The following is a 25470-nucleotide window of genomic DNA, read 5'->3' as shown; positions in this document are numbered from 1 at the left end:
GTGGCAGAGAAAACCTGAGAGGTTTGAAGGACTGGGGGCAAAGAAGGACTGTGGAGTTAAATGAGACATAGTTACAGATCAGGGCCATTCCACAATGGCTTTTCATATCTACAATTTCTTTTTTTCCTTCCTTCCTTCCTTCCTTCCTTCCTTCCTTCCTTCCTTCCTTCCTTCTTTCCTTCCTTCCTTCCTTCCTTCCTTCCTTCCTTTCTTCCTTTCTTCCTTTCTTTCTTCTTAGAGTCAATACTGTGTATTGGTTCCAGAGCAGAAGAATATGTAAGGGCTAGGCAATGACGGTTAAGTGACTTGCCCAGGGTCACACAGCTAGAAAGTGTCTGAGTTCAGATTTTAACCCAGGACCTCCCACCTCTAGGCCTGGCTCTCAATCCACTGAGCCACCTTAGCTGCACCATAGTATTCATATTTTCTACTCTTGTCTAGTAGTAAATTTAGGAATACAGGAGGTAGTAAAGAAAGATAAGGCTGTGAATTTCACTGCTATGAGGCATGAAGATCAAAAAGTGACTTTTGATCTTATATTTCACCATAGCTACAACTAGGGCAGTGCAACAAGTACTTTGCCCCAGGATTCCAAAATTTAAAGGATGTTTGACAATGCTTACAATCCTTCGGAAGGCTGTAACATAGAAATAACTGACTTTAGCACATAGCAAGAAGAATTCACCAGAATGAAGGTGACGTACCAGTGCACTTATGGGTGTCTCTCCTCCAAGCCCCAACTGATTTGTTTTTAAAAGTTGATGCAATGCTGTTTCCCCCTGGCTTGCTGCAGGCACTTACTCTCCTGGTTCCAGCTCTGTAACTGGCACTAACACACCTTACTGGAATGGCTGTGTTCCAAATACACTGGACAGCAGCCTCAGACCAGGGAAAGAAAGGACTAGGAAGCATCAGGGCCCAACTAAACCATTCTCAGGGAGAGATAAATGTTCTGTAAAACAGAAATTCTGAAATCAAACCAAGGGTGAACTAAACTTGACTATACAGCTTTAAGTATACTGATCATTCAGTAGTTTCAGTTGTGTCCAACTCTTCATGACCCTGCTTGGGATTTTCTTGGCAAAGATACTGAAGTGGTTTGTCATTTCCTTCATCAGCTTATTTTGCAGGTCAGGAAACTGAGACCAACAGGATTAAGTGACTTGTCCAGAGTCACACAGCTGGTAAGTGTCTGAAGCTAGATTTGAACTAGTCTTCCTGACTCCAGGCCTAGTGTCGTAGCCACTGCTCCCCCTGCTGCCCTTTAGACCTTGTCCATTTAAGTTCACAAAAGTACATAAAAGATCTCTGGTTTTGCCTGTGTGGGCACTCTTTTTTCTGACATAGATCCCAGCACCTATGGGCTTTATGGTTATAAGGCTTTGGCTATGATTGAAAATTTTATTTTCTTCCTATTAGTCTGGTAATGGATCTTTCCAAGCAGTTGGGCTAGTCCTTGAATGACAGAAACAAAGACTGTGTGGCCTTTATGCAGGAGGGCAGTGGAAAGAGATGTGGTTAGAATGGGATTGAATATGATTTGGAAAGTATGGAGCAAAGAGCTCTGCTAAAGGAAGGAGGGACACCTATGGATTTTATTGGAAGGAGCTCAGGACTTAGCAGCAGAAGACCTAAATTTGTTTTAAATCTGCCATTTACCTGGCATGGGACTATGGTCTCTCTGAACTTCAGATTCCTCATCTGTAAAATGGGAACATCAGTACTTGTATTACCCACTTCACAAGACTTTTGTCAGGAAAGTGCTTTGCTAGTTGTCCCCTTGGCCAGTCTGGCTCTCCCAGAGAACATATAACAGGTTGTTGTTGTTTTTCCAGCGTGACTAGAAGGACAATGGGAACTTTACTGGGCTACTTCTACTCAAAAATGTCTCCCAATCTCCCTTAAATCATTTGTACTTGAGAGTGAATTAATTTATTATCTTATAGCTAGCTTAGACTAGATTGTGTCAAGGGAGAAGATGGAAAGAATGTAAGAGCATGAGACAGGGGAAGGAATCTGAAGGGAGAAGACAATGGAGGATCTTTAAAGGATCAGAGTCCTAGAGTGAGAAGGTCCTTCAGAGGTCATCAACTCTATACCATATTCGATTAAGAATCCTTACCACTCTTCCACCTATAAGTCAATACACAGAGGTTAAGGGTTTAAAATAAAAAAAAAAAAGAATCCTCTTTGCAACATTCCTGATAAGGAGTCACCTAGCTATTGCTTAAATATGTCCAGTGATAGAGAACTTGCTCTCTTCTGAGGCAGCCTCTTCCATTCCTGGATGACTCTAATTGTTAAGAGATTTTCCTCATATTGAACTGAAATGTGCCTGTCTGCAATACTGTCAATGTTCCTCTGGGATCAAAAAAAAAAAAGACCAAGTCTAACCCTCTTCTGCAAAATAGTTCTTCATATAATTGAAGACAAAGGTCATGTTCTCCTGAGTCTTGCCTAGATTAAATATAGCCCCAGTTCCATCATTGTTTCAGTCAGTGACTCACTAGCCAAGGCACATGACCAGTTCAGCTATTTCCTCTATACCCAAGATGGCAAACCTATGGCACAGGCGCCAAAGATGGCATGTAGAACGCTCTCTGTGGACATGCATGCTGCTGCCACAGCCCCCCACCAGTTTGTTACTAGAAAGGCAGAAGGACTCAGATGGAATTGCTCCCCTCCCCATCTTCACCATGCCTGAGGACATTTTTTTGCACATTACCTGCCCTTCTTCCCAGTAGCCCAATGGGAGCACACAAGGGCTAAAATGGGTGGCTCACAGGCAGCAGAGCTGGAGGGGAGCAGAGCATTAGGCCACTCCCCTCCCCCTCTTCACTTGCCCAGAGGACATTCCTCACATGACCCACCCCTCTGCCCAGCAGCCCAATGGAAACACTTCCTCCCTCCCCTGTGTAAAGTATGGGGAGGTGCACTCAGCACTGGGGGTGGGGGTGGGGGAATCAGGACAGGGCATGGCGCACAGTCTCTAAATAGTTCACCATCACTCCTCTATATTCTCATCCTTACATATCCCAGTGCCACCACTCCCAATTCCAGTCTTCTCCTCCCCTTTAGAACTCCATTTACTTGTTAACAAATTCTCCCTTATTCTTTATCTCTTCTTATTATTCTCCCACTCCATGAACTGAAACACAACTTTTCCCTGAGAGCTCTTTATGATTGACAACATTTTAACATTAGTGGCTCATTTTCTTACTTTCCCTGACTCTCAGGACAGGGAGTTGGCATACTCCTTTCCCCTACCACCAATTCTAAAGCCTTGCTCTGTTACTATCATTCAAGCATATCAACCTAAAGTTATGCCATCCAACTGTAGCACTTTCTCTATACTTGTCACCATTATCTATCAGCCTCTTAGTTGCTTTCCCACCTTCTTCCATGATTTTGGCACCTACGTCATAATATTTTCCTTCATACTTTCTCTTGTTGTGATCCTTGAAGACCTCAGAATTGACACTGATGAAAAACATCCTTATAACAATCTTTCACACATTCTCTTGGACTTAAATGACTTCCATTTCCACTCTCCATCAGTTACCCAGTATGATGTGGCCCCATAGACCTTTCCATCACTAGAAACCTACTCCATTCTTAAGATTCCAACCTCTGAAATTCTCTTCTCTGGCTATATTCTCTTACAAGGTATTGTACATTTTATATCTTGAGGATTTAGCACAGTATCTTCCAAAGGGATAGCCATGGGCCTGTGGTTTCACTGGTATAAATTTCATTGGAAGATGAAACTACTTCTATCAAGGCAGATGGGCACCTTCTTGGCAACTTATAATCATAGGGAATTAGACAGTGTCAGACATGAGATTGGAAACCAGGTCTTCCTGACTCCAGGCAGTTTCTCTAACTATTTTACTATCTTGCCTCTTAGCCTCACATATATAGGTAGAAGCTTAATTTATATTTTTTGAAATCAAATGACAGTGCTTTCAAGTTTCTTTTTTACCCTGGATGCCCTAGGCTACAGACACCACAGCTCATTAGTGACCTGAAACGTGGCACCCACGAGATAGGATTTGACCAGGTCAGAGGAGAATAAGAACATCTTGTGTGCCTGATCACCATATTTCGAGTAACAAAGCCCAAAAGCACAGGAGAGCTCTTAAAAATGAAAGCTTTAGGGGTAGCTATGTGGTTCATTGGATAGAGACCGAAGATCTGGATTCAAATCTGTTCTCAGACACTTTTTTTTTAAACCCTTCCTTCCATGTTGGAATCAATACTGTGTATTGGATCCAAGGCAAAAGAGTGGTAAGGGCTAGGCAATGAGGTTAAATGACTTGCCCAGGGTCACACAGCTGGGAAGTGTCTGAGGTCAGATTTGAACCCAGGACATTCCATTTCTGGGCCTGGCTGGCTTTTAATCCACTGAGCCACCTAGCTGTCCCCACCCACCCCAGACACTTTCTAGCTGTGGGACCCTGAGTAAATCACCTAACCCCCATTGCCTAGCCCTTACCTCTCTTCTGCCTTGGATCTAATACTTAGTATTAACCATTGTAAGATTTCTCTTGGAGTAACATTAGTATAATAATAATAATAATAGCTAATATTTCTATAGTAGCTACTATGTGCCAGGTACTGTTCTAAGAGCTTTGTGAATATTTTTTCATTTTATCTTCACAACAACCCTAGGAGGGAGGTACTATTCTTATTCTCATTTTACAGATGAGGAAACTGAGGAAGGCAGAAGTTAAATGACTTGCCTAGGGTCACACAGCTAGTAAGGTATTTTAGGTCATATTTGAACTCAGGTTTTCCTGACTCCAGTCCACAGGACCACTTAAGTGCCCCATCAGTTTAATAAGTATCCAAAGAATCTCCTTCCTTTTAAGAATTTGATTTTAATGGGATACTATTGTGCCAAAAGAAATGACAAACAAGATGATCACAAAAAAGATCCTGGAATGACTTATATGAAGTGATGCAAAGTAAAGTGAGCAGGAGCAAGAGAATGCTGCACACGGTAACAACAGTAACACATGATGATCAGCTGTAAATGACCGAACTCTATTGACAAGGCAAGGATCTAGGACAATTCATGACAAAAAAGGCTATCCACCACCAAAAAGGCACAGACAGAGTCCAAATGCAGTGTGAAACACACCATTCGTCACTTTATTTCCTCCATAAATTTTCCTCTAGGGTAAGCAATCTGTGTCTTGTTTCACAACATAATGAACAGCGAATATGTATTATATGATAATATATGTACAATCTATATCGTATTATCCACATTCTTGGGGAGTGTGAGTGGTAAGGGAGGGAAAAAGGACGAGGCAGAGTTTTTTGGACAAAGCTAATGTAAGAATGTGTTATAATTTATTTCATATTTGTAGTCAATCATATGTATTATTGTTGCTATATATTAAAAAACAAAAATAAATGGTAATCCCTAACACCTGATTTTTGAGCCAGTTATCCTATGACATCTCTTCCACATTTGCCCCTTGAACTCAGTGAGGCTGACCATTCTCCAGGGACGGTGACGTGCAAGAGCCCTGACCTCCAAGCTCGAAGACCTGGGTTTGGGGCCTGATTCTTACATTCCATCACTTGGGAAAATGACTTGTCCTTTCTGGGCCTCGGTCTCCTCATACGGAAAATAAAAGGGTTAAAATAGAATGATGTCTAAGATCCCTTCTGACTCAAGCATCCTGGGATTCTGCAGCTGATGCGCCAGCAGGGATCCTTCTGCAGTCAACTGGGCCCTAGAAGGAAATGCTTGAGCAGCTGTTGCAGTCTGTGCTGAGCCGGAGAGCCTCTGCAACTCCACTGAATTGCAACTTAGCACCCAAGCTGTCACTGTTTTCCTTATGCCCTCCCCAGGGCCACTGAGCTAGGCACCGAAGCTGGGGAGACATTGAAGCACAACTCCGGATGCTTCCCATGACTGTTCCTGCTTTGGCAGGAGAGACTATTGTTCAAATCTTTATCAGGAAACCTGGATTTGCTTTCTGGTCACAGTACATTATGGAAGAGATGTAACATGGTTCAGTCCTGTCCCTTCATTTCACAGGGAGGACATGAAGGCCCCCCACAAGGGGGCTGATGGGAACATAATAAAGTAGCCCAACAGAGACCGGAACCCCAGATTTCTCTCGTCACAGAACAATACTCTTCTACCACCTGAAATCTGCTGGCTGAGATGCTCTCAAGTTTATTGTAGCTGATTTTCAAATCCTCTAATAAAATTCCTATACTTAAGAAATCCCCTTTGTATAGTTAACAATATATGTTCAGAGAGACCTCAGGATAATAACATAATTCATAGTTAAAAGTAGGGTTGGGAGATAGTCTTTGTACCAGAACACCAAAATTTAGAAGGCTTGGAAAGTTACCATAATATACTTCACTAGCAGCATAGAAATCACTATTGTAATGAATCATGTCTTCAGTTCAACTGAATTTATCTAGATCTCTTTTTCTATTATTAAAAAAATTTTAAAACCCTTATTCTCTGATCTAGAAACAATTCTTAAGACAGAAAGGCAAGGGCTAGGCAAATGGAATTAAATGACTTGCCCAGAGTCACACAGCTAGGAAGTATCTGAGGCCAGATTTGAGCCCAGGACCTCTTGTCTCCAGGTCTGGCACTCCATCCATCATTGTGCCACCTAGCTGCCCCCCTTTTATGTTATATAACATAATTAATTATATAACATAATGTGGGAATAATATAGGTGATTGCAAGGGCACCATTCATGCTTGTTGCTCAGTCATTTTCAGTTGTGTTTGACTCTTGATGATCCATTTGGAGTTTTTAAGCAAAGACACTAGAGTGGTTTGCCATTTCCTTCTCTAGCTCATTTTTTTTACAAATGGGGAAACTGAGGCAAGTAGTGTTAAGTGATTTGCCCTGGGTCAGCTAGTACGTGTCTGAGGCCAGGTCTGAATTCAAGAAGAGGAGTCTTCTTGACTCTAGACCCAAAGACAGAGCCATCTGGTGCTTGTCCTGTGGATGCCAATATTGCTAGTTGTGGCCCTAACAATTCAAATTTCTATTAAATATTAAGATTTACCAAGGACTTTCCCCCACAACAGCCTGTGAGGTAGATAGTTGTGAGAATTATTGCCCCTGTTTTACAGATGAGGAAAAGAGGCAGGAAGTAATTTATTTACCCACCATGTAAATATCAGAGCCAGGAAGCAAACTCGAATCTGCAGAATCTGGAGTCACTGCTATTTCTACTAAACCCTATTGCCTTCCCATACAGTGTATGAATAAAGTAGTTCAGAGAACATTTATGTAAATTTGTTGTTGTTTAGTCATTTCAATTATGTCTGACTCTTTGTGGCCCCATTTAGAGTTTTCTTGGCAAAGCTCCTAGAGTGGTTTTGCATTTCCCTCTCCAGCTCATTTTACAGTTGAGGAAACAGAAACAAACAAGTAAAGTGACTTGCCCAGGGTCACACAGCTAGTATGTGTCTGAGACCAGATTTGAACTCAGCTGACTCCAGGGTATGTTAATTCCCTGGAGGGTCCATTGCACCATCATTTATTAATTCTAGTTAGATGGTAAGTAGTAGCATCCGTTTAAATTTGTCCCCCAAACCAAATTTCCAGAATCACTATCTCTCAGTTTTATTCTCTGTTAATTACAAAACAGAAATCTGCATTGGAAAAAAAAAAGGAGTCATCGACTTTTCTTACTAAGATCTCGGGTCGCAATGCAGATGTTCAGTTGTTTTTGTCTTAGGAATAGTCTCGGCTGACTGGTAATAGCCTCCTAATAGATTTCCCCATCATTAGTCTCATTCTCAGCACTCACAACTCTTCACACAATTGCCCAAGGAATCTGTGATTTCAAGCCTGTGGGTGTTTATCCTACTGAGAGGGATCATGAACCCTCCATGACTTAGTAAACGGTTGTTCTTGAATCATCATCTTCTCCTCCCACCTCTTCCAAAACAAAAACAGAAAGCTCATCACCTCTTAGCCAGCCTTCTGGAGCTGGACCTCTTTAAACTTAGCCAGCCTTGACCTCCAATTACAGACACTTGGGTTCAGTGCTGGATCCGTACTGGGAAGACTTTCCAGTTTGGTAGAGCCTGCCAGCGTCCATACTTCCCTGGCATACACTTTTGAGAACGTGGAGTTAGAGGAAGACTTTTAGCTTTTAGTGGAAGCTTCCCCTCCCCTGAAAATGCAACATGCTTAGCTTAGCATTCGAGGTCTTCCACATTTTGGCTCCAATAATTACCATCACTCAAACAACCTACTTTGTATTGCTGGATCGAATGGAGAAACATCCCACTGAGGGAAAGTTGGGTGGCTTTGGGTAAGAGCTGCTCACTAGAGTTGCTTCCTTTTTGGGGCTCCAACTTTCCAGTCTTATTTAACAGTATAATAGTCCCCACTTATCTACAGATTCATTTTCATGGTTTCAGGTACCTCTAGGCCAACCATGAATTCCAAGGCAGGAGGCAGGAAGGGGGCCACACTTGGTTCAAGGACATGGGCAGGTCAGAACCCTAGAGCAGTCAGGGGGAAGAAACTTAGGTAGGCAACTGGGTGACAGGGTGGCTGGAATGGGGCATCGTTCTCTGGAGGTTTATCCATGGCATGGTCTCTCTCAGCATGTCAGTTCTGCTGCTTTCACTTGGTTTGGTTTGGTTTCTGGTGAGGAGTGGCGGGAGGCTAGGCTAGGGAGCACCTAGCCAAGGGGCAGGAGCAGGGAGAGAAAGATCATATATCTGGGGTCAGCAGGTGTTCCCTTATATCTGCCATTTCAGCCATCCACAGGAGGGCTTGGAAAGCACCCACAGGGAGAATAGAGGAATCCAGGAGCCCTATTGTACTCCCATGATTCCATCTATGCTCCAGCCTAAGAGGACCAGTAGCTGTTTTCCAGTCTCGCCCTGAGTTAAGCTCTTTCTTTTGCTTTTGGGTACATTGTCTCTCTTGCTGGGAACAGACTCGTTTCATGTCCCTTTCTTTATCTCTCTATAAACTTCCCTTCCTTCAAGGCGATACCTCCCCTCTGAAGGAGAAGGAAAGAGAATAAACATTTTTAAAGTGCCTACTACATGCCAGGCACTATATTTAATAATACATTGCAAATTGCTATCTCATTTGATGCTCGCAACAACCTTGCAAAGTAGGTGTTGTTATTATCTCCATTTTACAGTTGAGGAAACTGAGGTAAACAGAAGTGAAGTGATTTGCCCAGGGTCCTATGTTATTCTATGATGCCTGCCTTTGTCCACCTAGCTAGAAAGGATCCCTCCTACACTGGAGCCATAATGAGCAATTCTAGATCCCAGGGTAAATAGAACAACAGGTTCTCTTGAATTATCCTTTAAAAAAACAAATCTAATTTGGAGGGGATGGAGACCTTAAACCTCAAGATTCAAGTCCCATAGAAGGAGAGTCTCCTCCTGGGGGGTGAGCAGGGCATTTCTGGAGAGGGGTTAGCTGATCTGATGTGATTAGTGGTGCCAGGGAAGAAGATACTAACCGGTACTTTCCTAGTTTAACTAAGTATTCTTGTTACTTAGATGCAGAGTCAATTGTTTCCACCTATATATAGAAGGACTACATCTGCTGCCAGAAACCTCTACAGTTTGACACTGAAGAAAAACCGTGATTATTCCACCTTAGTTAAGGCTGGAAAATGGTCGTTATGAGCCATAACCTATAATTAATCAAACCATAACTTAGTTATCACCCATATCTTAGTTATGGCTTGCCTTTCATCCTTCTCTTTTTGACTTTATCACATCCTAATTTGTATTATGGACTTTAAAAAACCCTTTCTTTCTGTCTTAGGATCAATTCTAAGGCAGAAGAGTAGTAAGGATGAGACAACTGGGGCTAAGTGACTTTGCCCAGCAGGGTAACACAGCTAGGAAGTATCTGGTCACATTTGAATCCAGATCCTCCTGACTCTAGACCTTCTCCTCTATTCATTGGACTACTCGGTTGGCCCTGTATTATGGACTCTTGGAAACAGGTTCCATGTTTGATTTCATTGTTGTATCCCCAGTGCCTCGTATATTAGTTTGCACACAGTAGGCATTTAATAAGTATCTGCCACATTGATCCACAGGCAGCTTGTTTACTAGACTGTAGAGATTAGACAAAATTATAGTGCCATCACAAAGTGGTGAAAGAGTGGGCTGGAAGATTTTTTTTCTTCCCCACTGGATTTGTAAAATTACTAAGGAACAACAAAAAGCTTTAATGCTAAAGAAAGGCAGCCCAAGGGTGACAACAGTCCATCATCTAAGACTATTCCAATTGGAAACTGAGTATTCCCACAATTCACTTCTTTCGAAGCTGATAGTTTACTATTAAAACCAGGAGGAATTAGAAGGATAAATCTCACTGTAACATCTGTGGACCTGTAACATGTCTCTGTGGACAGACATCAGCTTTGATTTCTCCTTGGCAGATTCTCTAAAGATTAGGTCAGAGCTGTGGATGTGGTTGAGAATTCTGCCTTTCCTTTTAGCAAATGGAGCTTAGAGCTCGGACCAGATCTGCTGAGATACTCCTCTTGCTGCTGACATGCAGACAGCTCTCCAGGGGAACTGGGTAGAGAAAAAGAATTTCTTCCTCAAAATAATAAACGAGGTGGAGAAAATTGTTGAGAGGGAGAAGAGAGTGAATACTATGGTTCAATTAGAAGTCCAGGAGTGAAGGACTCAGGGTCAATATCACATCATACTGTATGTCTCTCTTTAAAGAGGATATCAGCTTACCTGGTTTATTTTCCATTTGACTTCCTAAAAGGAGTCTCTTAAGGCCACTTGGCCCCAGATGGCCTCATGCCACATAGCACTAGAAACAGTCAAAAAGGTTTTCAGAACTGGAAAGACCTCCGTGAACTGATACAGAGTGAAATAAGCAGAACCAGGAGAATGCTGTGCACAGTAACTGAAATACTGTGGAATGATTATCTGCGATAGACCTTGATACTGACAGCAATATAATGATTCAGGACAATTTGTTATCTGCCTCTAGAGAAAGAACCGTTGGAGTAGAAATGCAGATGAAAACATGTGATTTATCCCTTGTTTATTTGGGTATATGATTTGGGGTTTTGGTTTTATAAGATCATTCACTTACAAAAATAATAATGAAAACATGTTATACATGATAATACATGTATAACCCAGCTTGAAATGCTTGTCATTTCTGGGAGGTGGGGAGGGAAGAGGAGAGGGAGACGACATGAATCGTGTAACCTTGGAAAACTTATGTGTAAATTTGTGACTGGAATAAAATAAACATAAAATTTTTTAAAAAAAGGTTTTCAGAGACTCCTAAAGAAAAAAAAAATACTCCCATATCCTTTGTGTCAGTTTCCTCAGCTGTAAAATAGGAATAACAATAACACAACCACCCTGATCAAATGAAATAATGTTTATAAAGTGTTTTGCAAATAGAGTGCTATATAAAAATGCTAGCTATTATCATCAGTTCCATTTGTATTTCATGGAACTGATAAATGCTTGCTGAAGGAGCAAACAAAAAGAAGAAAAAGGAAAGAAAAATAATATTTTTGCCAGGCACACCTGAAGTCTGCCTTTGCTCCTTTTTCAGGTAAAACATCAGTTCTGAGAAGCAATTTGACTGGTGGAGGGTGGGGAGAAGAGCCCAGGCTGGCTGTGTTTCCTTTGACATTTTGCAAGGGGGGAAAACAATAAATCTCATTCAGCCTGAATGATTTAATTTGGAGTATTTTCCCGTACCAACTGTGAGAAATACCACTGGCAAAACACGCCATTTCAGACATTTGTTCTTAGTAAATTATTCCTCTGTTTAGTTCATCTGATTTCCCCTAATTATATTGGCCAATTTCCAAATGTGCAAATATAATAGATATGGCAGAGGAAATTTAACTCTGATCCTATCACACAGAAACTAGTCACTCTTTTCGACCGAACAGACATCAGGACCCTGAATTTCTCAGAAGAGAGAAAAGCCTTCGAAATGTCAAACTATAGCCACAGCCAATGCTGGCTTTTTAGAAACATACAACGTCGCGTCCGTTCTCTTCATGGCCTTCTGGCTTTTCAGACAAAAGGAGCCATTGATCCAAGGAGATACCTATACATGAACCTGGCCTAAAAGAATCTCTTAAAATATCTGTCACTAGTCAGTGTTGGAGAAACTATAGGAAAAAACAGGGTCACAAATTCACTGTTGGGAGAGCTATCGGGAGAGCTAACCACTTAAGAAAAAACGTATGGAATTATATGACAAAAATCACTAAACAAATCATACCCTTTGAGTCAGTGGTCTCCTAGCTGAGCGTGTACCTCAAAGGGGTCAACAGCAGAAAGAGCTCATATAGAACAAACTATCCATAGCAGGCACTCTGCGGTAGCAAAGAATTGGAACAAAATAGGTGCCTATCCGCTGGGGAATGCCTGATCAAATCTGGCTGTATGAATGGAATGGAATATTATTATACTGTAAAAACTGACAAATCTGAGAAAGTGTTAGAGAAACATGAGACAATTTTTAGGGAGTTGCCTTAGAAGTAAAGAGAATCAAGAAAACCATATACAAAATGACTATGATAAAATCATTCTGGACCTGGACTCAGGAAGATTCATCTTCCTGAGTTCAAATCTGGCCTCAGGCACTCGCTAGCTGTGTGACCCTGGGCAAGTCATTTAGTCCTGTTTGCCATAGTTTCCTCATTTATAAAATGAGTTGGAGTGGGAAATGGCAAATCACTCTGGTATTTCTGCCAAGAAAACCCCAAATGGGAACACGACTGAAATAACTGAATGAAAACAACAAGGGCATGATGAATATCATAGAGATGGTGATGATGAGCAATATTAATAATAGCAACTTAAAAGAATAAATCATGGGAAGAACAAGAATACACGATGATAATGTTGTCATACATTTGAATGATGCTCTAGAAAAATGCTTATGCATATATATGCATATATGTATATTTTTTAAACCCTTACCATCCATTTGAGAATTAACACTATGTATTAGTTCCAAGACAGAAAAGCAGTAAGGACTAGGCAAGGGGAGGTTAAGTGACTTGCCCAGGGTCACACAGCTAGGAAATGACTGAGGCCAGATTTAAACCAGGACCTTCCATCTCTGGACCTGACACTCTATCCACTGAGCCACCCAGTTGCCCTTTATTATTAAGTATTGAACTGGGAGTCAGAAGTGCTAGATTCTAGTCCATTTATCATCATGTGCAACTCTAGACAATCCACTTTTCTTTTCTCTGCCTCAGTTTTTTTTTTTGTAAAAAAAAAACAACAAGAGACTAGACAAGATGATCTCAAAGGTCCCTTTGAGAGGTGGCATTCTAAGATTCTAGTTTATTTGCTCCTCATAACGATGCCATGAATAGCTGATGTCATTACTACCATCTTTGATTTTTTTATGAGTTACCCAAAGCTCAGAGATGCAATATTTTACATAGAAATAAGTTTTATATATTTGTGAGCTTGCAGCTCCAAAACAGACCAAAGTATGAATTTAAATAAGGATTGAGGAGCAGAAAAGAAACAAACAAAAACAAGAGCCAGATTTCTGATCATTGTGCTGGACCAAGTCTAGAGCGATGCCACAAGGATGGGGCAGAACCTCGGGGGCTTTGGCACACAAGCATCAAAGATAAACTAGACCACAAGCCCCTTCAGAACAGGGACGTGTTCTTGATTTCTGTCTGTCTTTGCAGCTGCTGTGCTTAGCACTTAGCCTGGCACATATTAGGTGCTTAAATAAAAGCTTGTCAGTTAGACTTGACTGACCCACGTTGTTCTGGCAGGAATAGCAGCTCCAAAACACAGCCTGAACTATAAAACCCAGCAAGAGTGTCCTTGTCCTTCCCAGTTATCTTTGTCACTAAGAGATGCCAAGTAAACTGAGGGTTTCCTGCAGCACAGTATCTCGGGGAGCTTTGAGGACAAGGACACTCTTGAAGGACCAAATATGCCAAGGAACTCTGCCCTTATAGTATCTGATCAAGAGCCTCTGACTTTTTAGAAAACTGTACGATGTATGTGCTAATCCTGGCCTAAGCCAGTTGTCCTAGACTCTATGCCTAGGAAAATAGGCTTCTTTGGTCAAACATCACTAATTTTTGAATGTCTACAAAAGTTAGAGGGATGCAGGGCCTGGTCCTGGGCTAGTTGAACCACCAAATGGTTAGTGAGTTTGGCAAGACCTTTGCTTAAATTCTTATCTAAGAATTTAAGTTTCTAAGGCTCCCTCTTCATATTCCAGGAGTGAGAGAAAGCAAGGGAAGGGATAATAGCTATTAAAGAGAGATTTAATGCCCAAAGTCACACGCTGGCATGTAAATCTAGGTCTCCTATTTCAGAGTTCAGGGCTCATTTTATGACACTATTATGGCCTGAAACCACTATTTTTTTTTCTTTTTGGTGATTACTGAGAAGGAAGTAATATTAGAAGCAATCAGTAATGCAGTATTTTAAATAGAAATGAGTTTTACATATTTGTAGGTTTTCTGCTCCAAAACAGATCAAAGTATAAATTTAATCAAGGAGTGAGGAGCAAAAAAGAAACAAACAAACAAAAAACCCAACCAAAACTGAAATGGTCCCTAGTTTCATCCTTGACCCTGATATCTATTCATATGCCACTTATGGCTTTGAAGAAGATGAAGTAGAAAGATTAATAGGGAAGAAAAAGGAAGTGAGCAGAAGAAAGGGAAAAAGTAAGGATGGTTAGAAGGGGGAAAAAGTAAAGAGGATTGGAAGGAAAAACCAAGGAATGATAAGTGGGAGGGCCTCTCCTTAAAAGTCAGCAAAAAAACAAACAAACAAAAAAACAGAATTAAAGCTATCCAAAGAATTCTCTTATATTGCAAGCACTAAATTTCATCCTGCTTGGAAATTTATGTTGGGCAGTAAACAGAATGCAGGCCTTGGAGTCAGGAAGATTTGATTCAAGGCCTGCTTTTGACACAGGTTAGCCATGTGGCTGAGATCGTTTCATCTCAGTGCCCTAGGCCACTGTCTATGACTACAAATTACAGATTAGTTGCTGATATCCATCAATGGAGAGAGTTTCAACCAGGAGGATTTCCTCTAATAATGAAAATATAGTTCTGATCTTTAAAAATAAGGACACAGTGAAGGGTGGTGTTGATGAAGGAGGTGAAAATGTCGATGAAGACGTTGACCATGGAGATCAGATGGCATGTTAAGGTCTCTGCATGAGCAAGAATACAGGGCCTGTGGGACAGGTCCAACCACACATAGCCCTCTTTATTTCATACAGGGCATGTATAATTGGACCTTTCCCATAAGTCTGATATTCCCCAAGATGGAAACCCCAAAGTGCCATCTAACCACGATGAGAGCACCTAGGTTGGTCCTTAAGAACCAGGATAGAAACCAATCAATGTAAGAAACTTTTCCTGGAGGTCAAGCATTCATTTTCCATCAAGGCCTCCCAATTTTCAACCTCTTCCTACTAGAATATTTTATAACTCTATAGAGATTACCCAGTGGGAAAAGTCTGCTGAAGATATATGATCTTGAAATCTAATGAATCAGAAACTGGACAAAGCTCCAGTAACTACTTTAACCCAAGTGAATAACCACATTTTATCTCCTCAAACCTGTCTCCTGTGGTGGGAAGAAACAAGATAAAATCAGAGGAAGAGGCAGAGAGCTAAAATCAAACTCCCTTAAATTTGAATGAAGCTGACACCAATGGAAAGGAAAAAAAAGATTGGATTTTTGCATTTGCTCCACTTTTTTTTTTAACCAAAATCCAAATTTAGCACTCTTACCAAAGCAGTTCACAAGATTTGTGGTTTACTAGACATTTGAGGCAAGGTAAACATAGGCAAATCTTTTTCATTATCATTCTTTTTAAAGACCACAAAAAACCAATACTTTTTCAAGCTCTACAAGGAGATGAATCAACCTCATATCACCTTCTCTTTATTTCTTAACCTCATGAAACTAGCAATAGCTTCCATGCTTTGGGAAATCAGTGTGGCTCAGCAACAAATCAGTTGCAATGGCTTGCAGACCCCTTGGGAGTCTGGCTTGAGGGGGAGAAGTGGCAGCTCAAGTTAATGAACAAAGCGGTCTCTGAAATTAAGCACAACAGCTAAGAATATTTTCAGGGGACCAGAAGGAGCCTGGCATCAATCAAACAAGCAGGCATTTATTAGGCATCTGCTATGTCATTGTCCTAGGCATTGGCAATACACAGGAAAAAAGGTGAAAGGGGTTCCCCCTACCCTCAAAGAGCTTCTAGTCTAACCATGGGAAATAACAGGTATAGAAGTAGATACAAAACAATTTGGAGGGAAAGGAACTTAGGACATAGAGCAGCTTATTAAGTGATTACTATATGCCAGGTCCTGTATTAAGTGCTGGAGATACAAATGCAAGTGAAAAAGATAATCCCTACCCTCAGGGAGTGATGTGTAGTACTTGTTCATCTTTCCTTTTATTTATTTTTGTTTAATTAATTTAGAATATTTTCCATGGTCGCATGATTCATGATCCATCTTTTCTTTTAGAAGAAGACTAATGACATTATGGGGGATGTCTTGACTTGGGAGTGTATTGAATTTACATGAGGCAGAGTTTGTGCAATGTTATCACCTTCACTCTCTCTTCCAGCATCATCAAATTCCAGGAGCGAGACAAAAGTCAGGATGTCTGGTGATGGCATGGGATGCAGTGGATGACGTTGGCAACTTCAACGTCTGACCAAGCTCTAGGCGTTCCTCAGGGCTTGTTTTAGCTCCCTTCGTGACCATTGGAACAAATTGTTCTTGTCTGCCCATTCTGCTAGAGGAAGTCTTTTGGAGTAAATGTCCCCCCAAGTTACTGACAGATTTGAGGGTTGTGGGTTACCTTCAACCTGCATTCCTCAGAAAGTTTTACTAAGGGTATAGCCGCTGCTTGTGCTAAAGCCAACATATGTTCTCAATGTAGTCAGTGCAGTAATGAGTAAAGTGAGTAAAGTCTGGAAAGTTAAGTCAGGTCCAGATGGCAAAAGTCTTTCTATTATGCCCCAACAGGTAAAATCAGTACCACTCTGATAATAGTGCACACATGAAGGAGCTTTGGAAACCATATCATAGGGTGTCATGGAAAAGTTCTGGGCTTGAGATTCAGAGGACTTGGTTGTGTGAGAGGTAAGATTCCTCTAAAGAGAACCCACATTCCTTTAGTCTTCCTTTGGGAGATATTGCCCCAGCTCTGGTGATGCCACCTCTCTGATAACAGAGCAGAAGCTCAGTTTAGTTTCCTATGCATAAAAGGAGCATCTTCTGGAGCTTTAAAAAGGTTGTTGTATAGGTTGATACCATCCATGTGAAGAAGGGAGTTGTAGAAGTAAAAATGAATTAAACACTCCAGATAATTTTAAATTAAAGGATTTAATAACAAAAATGAGAGGGAAAGAGATTCCTTTAGTCAAGTGAGCAGAGCACAGAGCCAGAGACCCACACCTGCCACACTTTACCAAAGCAAAGCCCAAAAAGAGCCCCACAGGGTGGGTCTTAGCCAAATTTATCTCCCAAACCTCTGTATGTCAAATGAGGACATACTTAAAAGGATGCTGGGAATGTAGTTCAGGTGTGGCAAATTTTCCATCCGCACAGAGTAGAACCATTGGCGTTGAGAAAGGCGTTCAAGCAATCCTGGATAACATTTCCAAGAAGACTTTGGTTCCATTTCTGAGAAGATATATAATAGTGATGGTGAAACTTTTAGAGATGGAGTGCCTGCCCCAACCCCACCTCACCCCTGCCCCCTGCTCCACACTTGCCCTAGAAAGGGGAGGGAGGAAGCACTCCCACTGGGCTCCTGGGCAGAGCTGGGATGATGTGAAAAAATGTCATCAGGCATGGTGGAAAGGAGGAGGGGAGCAGTTCCCCCCCAAGTCCTTCTGCCTTTCTAGTAACAAACTCTGGTGGGCTCACAGAGAGCAGCACTCCGAATGCCATCTTTGGCAGGTGTGCCATAGGTTCACCATCACTGATATATAACGGTCCCAATCTATACCTAATTCACCCTAAGAGAAAGGCCTGCACTTGTTGGCACCAGAATGCTCATATCTATTTAGGTCTTGTTGACAACAGTGACTCTTTTAATCCTTAAGAAAGAATCTTTGTGTGCATGTTGTATCCTCCAAGAAGAATGTAAACTCCATGAGGGCAGAGATGACTTCATTTGTATTTTTATATTCCTAATACCTATAGTTTAGTGTTTTGCATGAAGTAAGTACTTGATAAATATTTGCTGAATTGCATTACATTGATGTTTGTTGGTAAAATCCCAACCAAACTATATCAACTTATTTTGACTTTGTCTGAGAGATACAGGTGTCTGCTCACATCAGAAAAGCTCCGAAGCAGAGATTATCAACCTTTTTGGTTTTCATGGGCTCATTGGATAGTCTTGGGAAACCACCAGACTTCAGAATAATGCTCTTAAATTCACAAGATAAAATACACAGAATTCCAAAGGAAACCAATCATACCAAAATGAAGTTATTATATATTTTTTAAGTACCTTTATTAGGAGGAAGTAGGTAAAAGTAGGACAGACTGGGGTTTTTGCCTTAGTTCTGCCCCTACTTTGCTATGTGTTCTTGGTGCAATCACCTTCCCTTCCTGACCTCAGTTTCCTTTTCCATAAAGTAAGTAGAAGGTTGGAATAGATTTCTAATAGATTTCTAAGGGTCCCCCAGCTCTGATATTCTTTGTGCCAGGATTCATTACAATCTCAACAATCTAAAAGGTCCCTTTTGGCATTGACATTTTTTAATGCTTTTTTCTAGTGCTGACATTCTATGTTATAAGGCAGGATATTCCGTATTCTAAGGTCCTTTTCTAGCTTTATAATTCTAATCACAACAGAGCTCTTAGAAAACAGTTGACATTAACCAAAGAATCCATGATCAAACATAAACTTTCATATGTACATTCATAATCTGGAGATATGCAAATTATATTTAAAGGTCAGAGTATTGAAGAAGCAAACTGTTATCTCTTACTCCTTTTATCTCTCTTGTTTCTCTCTCTCTCTCTCTCTCTCACACACACACACACACACACACACACACACACGCATCTTTTGCTTTTCTCAGACCCTGAAGTAACTTCCATATTTTAAATTTATAGCAACTGAACCATCATGTAGAATATATTCTACTGGAAACTACTCTCCTTGGTGAATTCATTCATTCACTCACCCTTTGACCACCATCTATTAAGTGCCTACTGGCAGCATATGAAACTTTGACAAGACATAACTCCTACCCCCATGGAGCTTATAGTCTAGCAAGGCTAGATTTAAAACATATACATCTACAGTTTTGTTGTCATTGTTATTGTTTAGTTATGTTCAACTCTTTGTGACCCCACTGGGGTTTTCTTAGTAAAGATACAGGAATGGTTTGTCATGTCCTTCTTCAGTTCATTTGACACTTGGGGAAACTGAGGCAAACTAGAGTTAAATGACTTGCCCAGGGTCACATCGCCTGTAAGTGTCTGAAGCTGCATTTGAACCTGGGTCTTCCTGTCTCCAGGCCCTGCATTCTATCCACTGCACCATCTAGCTGCCCCTCAAATATGCAGTACTATGCAAAAATATATATACACTAACTATAGAGCTGATAAGAATGTAATAAGCACATATTGACAGAGCATTATATGAAGTTGGAAGAAGGAAAGATCATTTGTCATGATGGGGATAAGGAAAGGCTTCCTGGATGGATCCAGGTCTTAGAAACTTTCAAAAGGCAAAGAGCATCAGGCCTAGAGACGGGAGGTCCTAGGTTCAAATCTGGCTTCAGACACTTCCCAGCTGTGTGACCCTGGGCAAGTCACTTGACCCCCATTGCCTACCCTTACCACTCTTCTGCCTTGGAGCCAATACACAGTATTGACTCCAAGACGGAAGGTAAGGGTTTTAAAAAATAAATAAATAAAATAAAATAAAAAAGGCAAAGAGCATTCTAAGGAGAGTGAATGGCACTAGCAAAAGCTTGGCGGTGGGAAAGCACTGGGCATGACTAAGGGGATAGCAAATGCCCATTTTGCCTGGATATGGCCCTCATGAATAGAAGTGATATAAGGTAAGCCTAGAAAGATAGTAAGGGACCAGGTTATGGAGGACTTTGGAGGACTGAATTCAGACCTTGAGCAATATTTCACTTTTCTAGGTGTCAAGCTCCTCGACTGTTGAATGACAAAAATAATATCAACTCTACTCATCGGGTTGCTTCAGGGATTATATGAGATAATGCACATGAAAGGATTCTGTAAAGGAGTTCATACACAAATGTAAACCATTGTTCTTCAATACGGTGGGTTAATGGTGCAATGGACCGAGTGCTGGGACTGGAGCCAGGAAGACTCATCTTCCCAAGTTAAAATCTGTCTCTGACACTAGATGTGTGACTCTGGGCAAGTCACACAACCCTGATTGCCTCAGTTTACTCATACGTAAAATAAACTGGAAGAAGTAATAGCAAACCACTCTAGGATCTTTACCAAGAAAACCCCAAATGGAATAATGAAGAATTGGACGCTTGAATAACAATACACAAATACCTCTCGTGAGAAACAGCTGAATGTTTGGGTGACACAAATGTGGGAAGACTATCTTATACGGTGGATGACAGAATTGAGATCTTAAAATTTTTTCAGCATGCTAGAATGATGAGCCAGAGCGGATGAAAAATGAAGCATGGCAAGGATAAATGTAAAATCCTACAACTAGTTTCCAAAAACCACAAATGAAGAAACAAAAATCCCATTTGAACCACTTCAAAATAGGGAAAATATTTATGGCTTTCACGGATTTTCAAAGAAACACAGAATTTGAAAGCAGAAAGGGACCTCAGTGGGCATCCAGTTCAATTCACTAATGCTTCCCCTACTTTATGCCACGTGAGATAAGGGGCTATACGAACACAGATTAGAGAAGAACAAGACCTTAAAGATCATCAAATCCAACTCTTATCATTTTACAGATGAGGAAACCTCTGAAGGACACAGAGACTAAGTGAATGGTGGTAAAGGGGAGTCCTGTCCATGTGGGATTGGAGTTGATGATTTCAGATACCTTCTTCCGACTCTGAGCTTTGATATTCCCATGAATTAACTTACTTTTTAAGGCACAAACAGGAATAATCATGTCTACGGAATTATAATTAGCAAAATGAGCCTTAAATGTTATGCTTCCTGTTAAGTTGCAAAAAAAAAAAAAAAAAAAAAGGGGGGGAAAGAATATTTCCTATTCAAAAGAAACTGGGACAAGAGGATTTCTGAAAGTCCAAGTCCCACCTTTTCCAATTAATTTCATTTTTTCTAAGGGTTATGAATAAATGGGAATAAAGCATGTTAGAGGAGAGTGTAAGAATAAACATGGATATATATATTCAGCACTCAGTCTGATACAATTGCTTTTGCCCAAATCTCTCTGGATTTACCAGTAGGGAATGCTTTAATATCCTGTCTTCTCCTCTCCCTCTGGCATCATGTAAGCATGGTTGATAAGCAATTTGAAGAGAGAGAGAATGAGCAGGGACTTGTTAGTCCCTTGAAAGGAATCATTATTCCTTTAGGGGGCTAGTTTTTGTTGATGTTTAGTCATTTCAAGCATTCTGACTCTGTAAACCCACATGGGGTTTTCTTGGTGGATACTCGAGTAGTTTGCCATTTTGTTCTCCAGCTTATTTTACGGATGAAGAAACTGAGATAAGTAGGGTTAAATGACTTGCCCAGGGTCACACAGCTAGTAAGTGTCTGAGACTGGATTTGAACTCAAGTCTTCCTGACCTCAGGCTTTGTACTCTATTCACTGTGCCACCTAGCTGCCCTTGAGGAGTGGGATGGGGGGGAGGAGGAGGTGGTAAAATAAATCACTGAAAGGCAAACTTGGGATGTTGGATTTGAAGGCAGAGGATCTAGGTTCAAATAATGAGTCTGCCAGTCACTCCCTTAGGACCATGGCCAAGCCCCTAACCTACCTGAGCCTCAGTTTCTCATCTATAAAATTATGGAGCTGGACCTAGATAGCCTCTAAAGTCTTCATGGGATTGTTTCATTTTCAGGGTAAGTGTTTACACTTCAAGAAATTCCATCTCTATAGATCAATGTGTGAATAATTGTTTTGTTGATTATTTAGATTTAAGAAAGTGTTAATAATGCAGATTAAACTTAAAAGTGTGTGTATGCATACATTTCCCCCCCTGGAGACCCTGGTGTTAAATATTTCCCAGCACACCCCTGTATTGCTATATAAACATTGCTTGAGGTCAGCAGGAATACAGTAGAAAGCTCAGGGAATGGAGTTATTACCAGGTTGGGACCTGGTGACTACAGATTAATAATAATAATAATGACTGGCATTTATATAGTCCTTTAAGGTTTTCAAAGTGCTTTACAGCCATTATCTCATTTGAGGCTCACAACATCCCTGAATTTAGCACTTCTCCACTGGGACAAATGAAAATAGAAACTATAAAGAAAAAAGCTCTTTGTGTGTATGTGTGTGTGTGTGTGTGTGTGTGTGTAGGTGTGTCTAGACACGCATGTGCATTTCTTTTTAAACCCTTGCCTTCTATCTTAGTATCACTTACAAAATAGGAGAGCAGCATGGGGCAGGCATGGAGGTTAAGTGACTTGCCCAGGGTCACATAGCTAGGAAATCTGAGGCCACATTTGAAACCAGATCCTCCTGACTCCAGGTCTGGCTCTCGATCCATTGTGTTACCCAGCGGCTTCTCATATATATATTTTTTTCCTGCAATATTCTCTTGGGTAGGATAGTGGGAAGGAGCTTGTGTTTTTTTAAAGAATAAAAATCCTTTCATTCTGCTCCCTTTTCTAGGCTCGGTTGCTATTAAAGAGTTCAAAGGAACAAAACAACAATAGGGAAAATATAAAAACATTTCACTAAAAACAAGAAAATTCTATAGTTCAGGTGTTACTTCCTATCCAAAACCTTTCCTGATCCCTCTAAATATTAACTCTTCCCTACTTTGAAACTGGGGCATCAAGGTGTCACATGCGTGACCTGTGAGCCAGCCACTTAACCCTGTCTGTCTTGGTTTCCTCCTCTGTCAGATGAGCTGGACAAGGAAATGTAAACCACTCCATATCTTTGCCAAGAAAACCCTAAATGGGGTCATGAAGAATTGGACACGACTGAAAAACGACTAAACAACACGGTGTGCAGAGATGCTTTGTGACTGCTGTCCTATATAAATAGTTCACAGCACATTAAGGTGAGGCATTGAGACAAGAACTTTTAAAGATTCCTCTCCCCAAATCCTTCCTCTGATGCCTAAAGTCATAAAACTTACTCAATAAACAAAAGTAATTTCTCCAAACCTCAGTTTCCTCATCTGTAAAATGGAGGAGTAGAATTACAGATCTGGGCAATATACCCTAGTAGATAATGTGCTAGACCTGGAATCAGGAAGACCTGGGTTTGGAGCCCACCTGGGACCCCTCCAAGCTATGGCAGGTCACTCACTTCTTTGATTTGTCCAAACTTTCATTTCCTCCTTTGTAGAATGAGTATCTGTAACCCAAGGAGGTTGGACTTAATCACTTCTCCAATTCCTTCCATCTCTAAATCTGATCGTGACAACGACAATGGGCAGTGATAGTAACAAGAACTGAAATTTTGTAGTCCTCACCAGTTAGCACTGGTTAAACATCAACTGAAAAACCTAGAGTTTTGGCATGAGTCGAGCCTGAATGGTAGACAAAATCAGTTACCCATTCGGTCTTGGATCTGTGATGTTCTAAACTGGCCATCGGCTTTGTGCCTACTCTGTTTTATTAATTATTCCTCTTGTTCTTTATTTGCTTTAGTGAGACATAATGACCCATAGTAGTCCTCCAGCTTACCATGTTCCCCCTCCCAGCTCCCATCACTGAATAAAACATTCCAGAGGCAGAGAGAAGCTTCTCCCACATTGACAAGGTGGAACGTGGGACATGCACCCCGGAGACTCTAGCATTCCAGAAAGAGCCCCCAAACTTGCACATATTCCTTGTTCCCTGTGACGTCCGTGTGGAACCCCAAACCACAGCTCTATCTGAATTTGGCCATGCTGTAAGGCGGAGATTTCTCTGGAAGATCCCAGACCATCAATAAATATGTAAACCCTGAGCTACACCTCGGCTAGCTCTGGTTCCACAGAGAGGGCGGCTACTACTCCACTCTTGGGGTTGTGATGCCATACCTGGGGCTGCTACTTCATTACTTATTGGGTTATTCCATCAGGCCCCAAGGCTACTCCATCACCCCAAGAGCTGCTGCTCCATCAGCCCAGGGCTTTGGAGCTGCTACTCTACCAACTCAGAGGCTAATCCATCAGCCCAAGGCTATGGAGCTCCTATTCCAAACCTGGGACTGTCACTCCATCACCCAATAGGCTACTCTATTAGCCCCAAGGAATAATCTTATTATCCCCAAGGCTAATCTATCAACCCCAAGGCTATTCCACCAGCTATTATACCATCTTTTATACCACCTATTATACTATATACTATATAATATTATACTATATACTATATAATATATAATATACAATATAAATGTTATACTATATACTTATACCACCTAATATACTATAGCACTCCTCAAATACAATTCTTTTCTTCTCGATTGAATGGAGTTGGAGTCTTCCATTCTTGGTGTGAGTCCCTGCTACAAACTTGAGTGTGCTTTTCCTACAACAATTCTAGTCTAACCTTTTCTTTTTGTTTTCAGATAGGAAAAGGAAGAGAAAGTCAAGTGACTTGACTAAGGTCATACAGGTAAGTTAGCTTCAAGCAGTTAGGTGTGATTTTGACCAAGGTTCTCTACCTTTAGCATGAGCCAATGCTACTCTTGCTACTATATCTAGAAACAGGGACCTCTAATGTCTTTTCCAGGCTTGAGATTCCATGACTTGGAGAAATGACGACCATTACCAAACAAACCTTTGCCAGCAGACCCAACACCCTTCTATCTGATAAATGTCCAATTCTGGGAACCTACTCCCATATCCCTCCCATTTAGTAGAAATGCTACAGAATTCTCCATGTGAAATATAAACAAGTTTGTGGCTCTGACAGGGTTGAGCAATGGAGGTGGCCTCTTTCCATTAAAATCCTACTCAATGCCTCATCAAAATGGGACCTTAAAGGCCTGCCAAATTAATCTAAGCCAGAGGACCCTTTGAATTACGGGCCTGGCAGTGGACCATATATATGTCTATACTGAGTCAAATGCAGTCAGGCTCATCACCAGAAGGTCGGCCACCAGGTGAGAAACTTTTTTGTCCATCATGTCTCATGCAGATTTACCTGCTTAAACATTAACATATTGCCATCATCTGCAAGGAAGGAAGGAAGGAAGGAAGGAAGGAAGGAAGGAAGGAAGGAAGGAAGGAAGGAAGGAAGGAAGGAAGGAAGGAAAGAAGAAAGGAAG

General features: G+C 41.1%; 1 protein-coding gene across 1 annotated transcript in view; it reads right to left on the bottom strand.

The window, feature by feature from the left end:
* Positions 1-25470, bottom strand: part of LOC123233418 (ankyrin-1-like) — a 139489-nt gene that overhangs the window by 94978 nt on the left and 19041 nt on the right. The gene's annotated exons all lie outside the window — the stretch shown is intronic.

This window comes from Gracilinanus agilis, chromosome 2 (genome assembly GCF_016433145.1).
Source record: "Gracilinanus agilis isolate LMUSP501 chromosome 2, AgileGrace, whole genome shotgun sequence".
Taxonomy (NCBI): domain Eukaryota; kingdom Metazoa; phylum Chordata; class Mammalia; order Didelphimorphia; family Didelphidae; genus Gracilinanus; species Gracilinanus agilis.
This window is presented reverse-complemented; position numbering and strand designations above follow the sequence as displayed.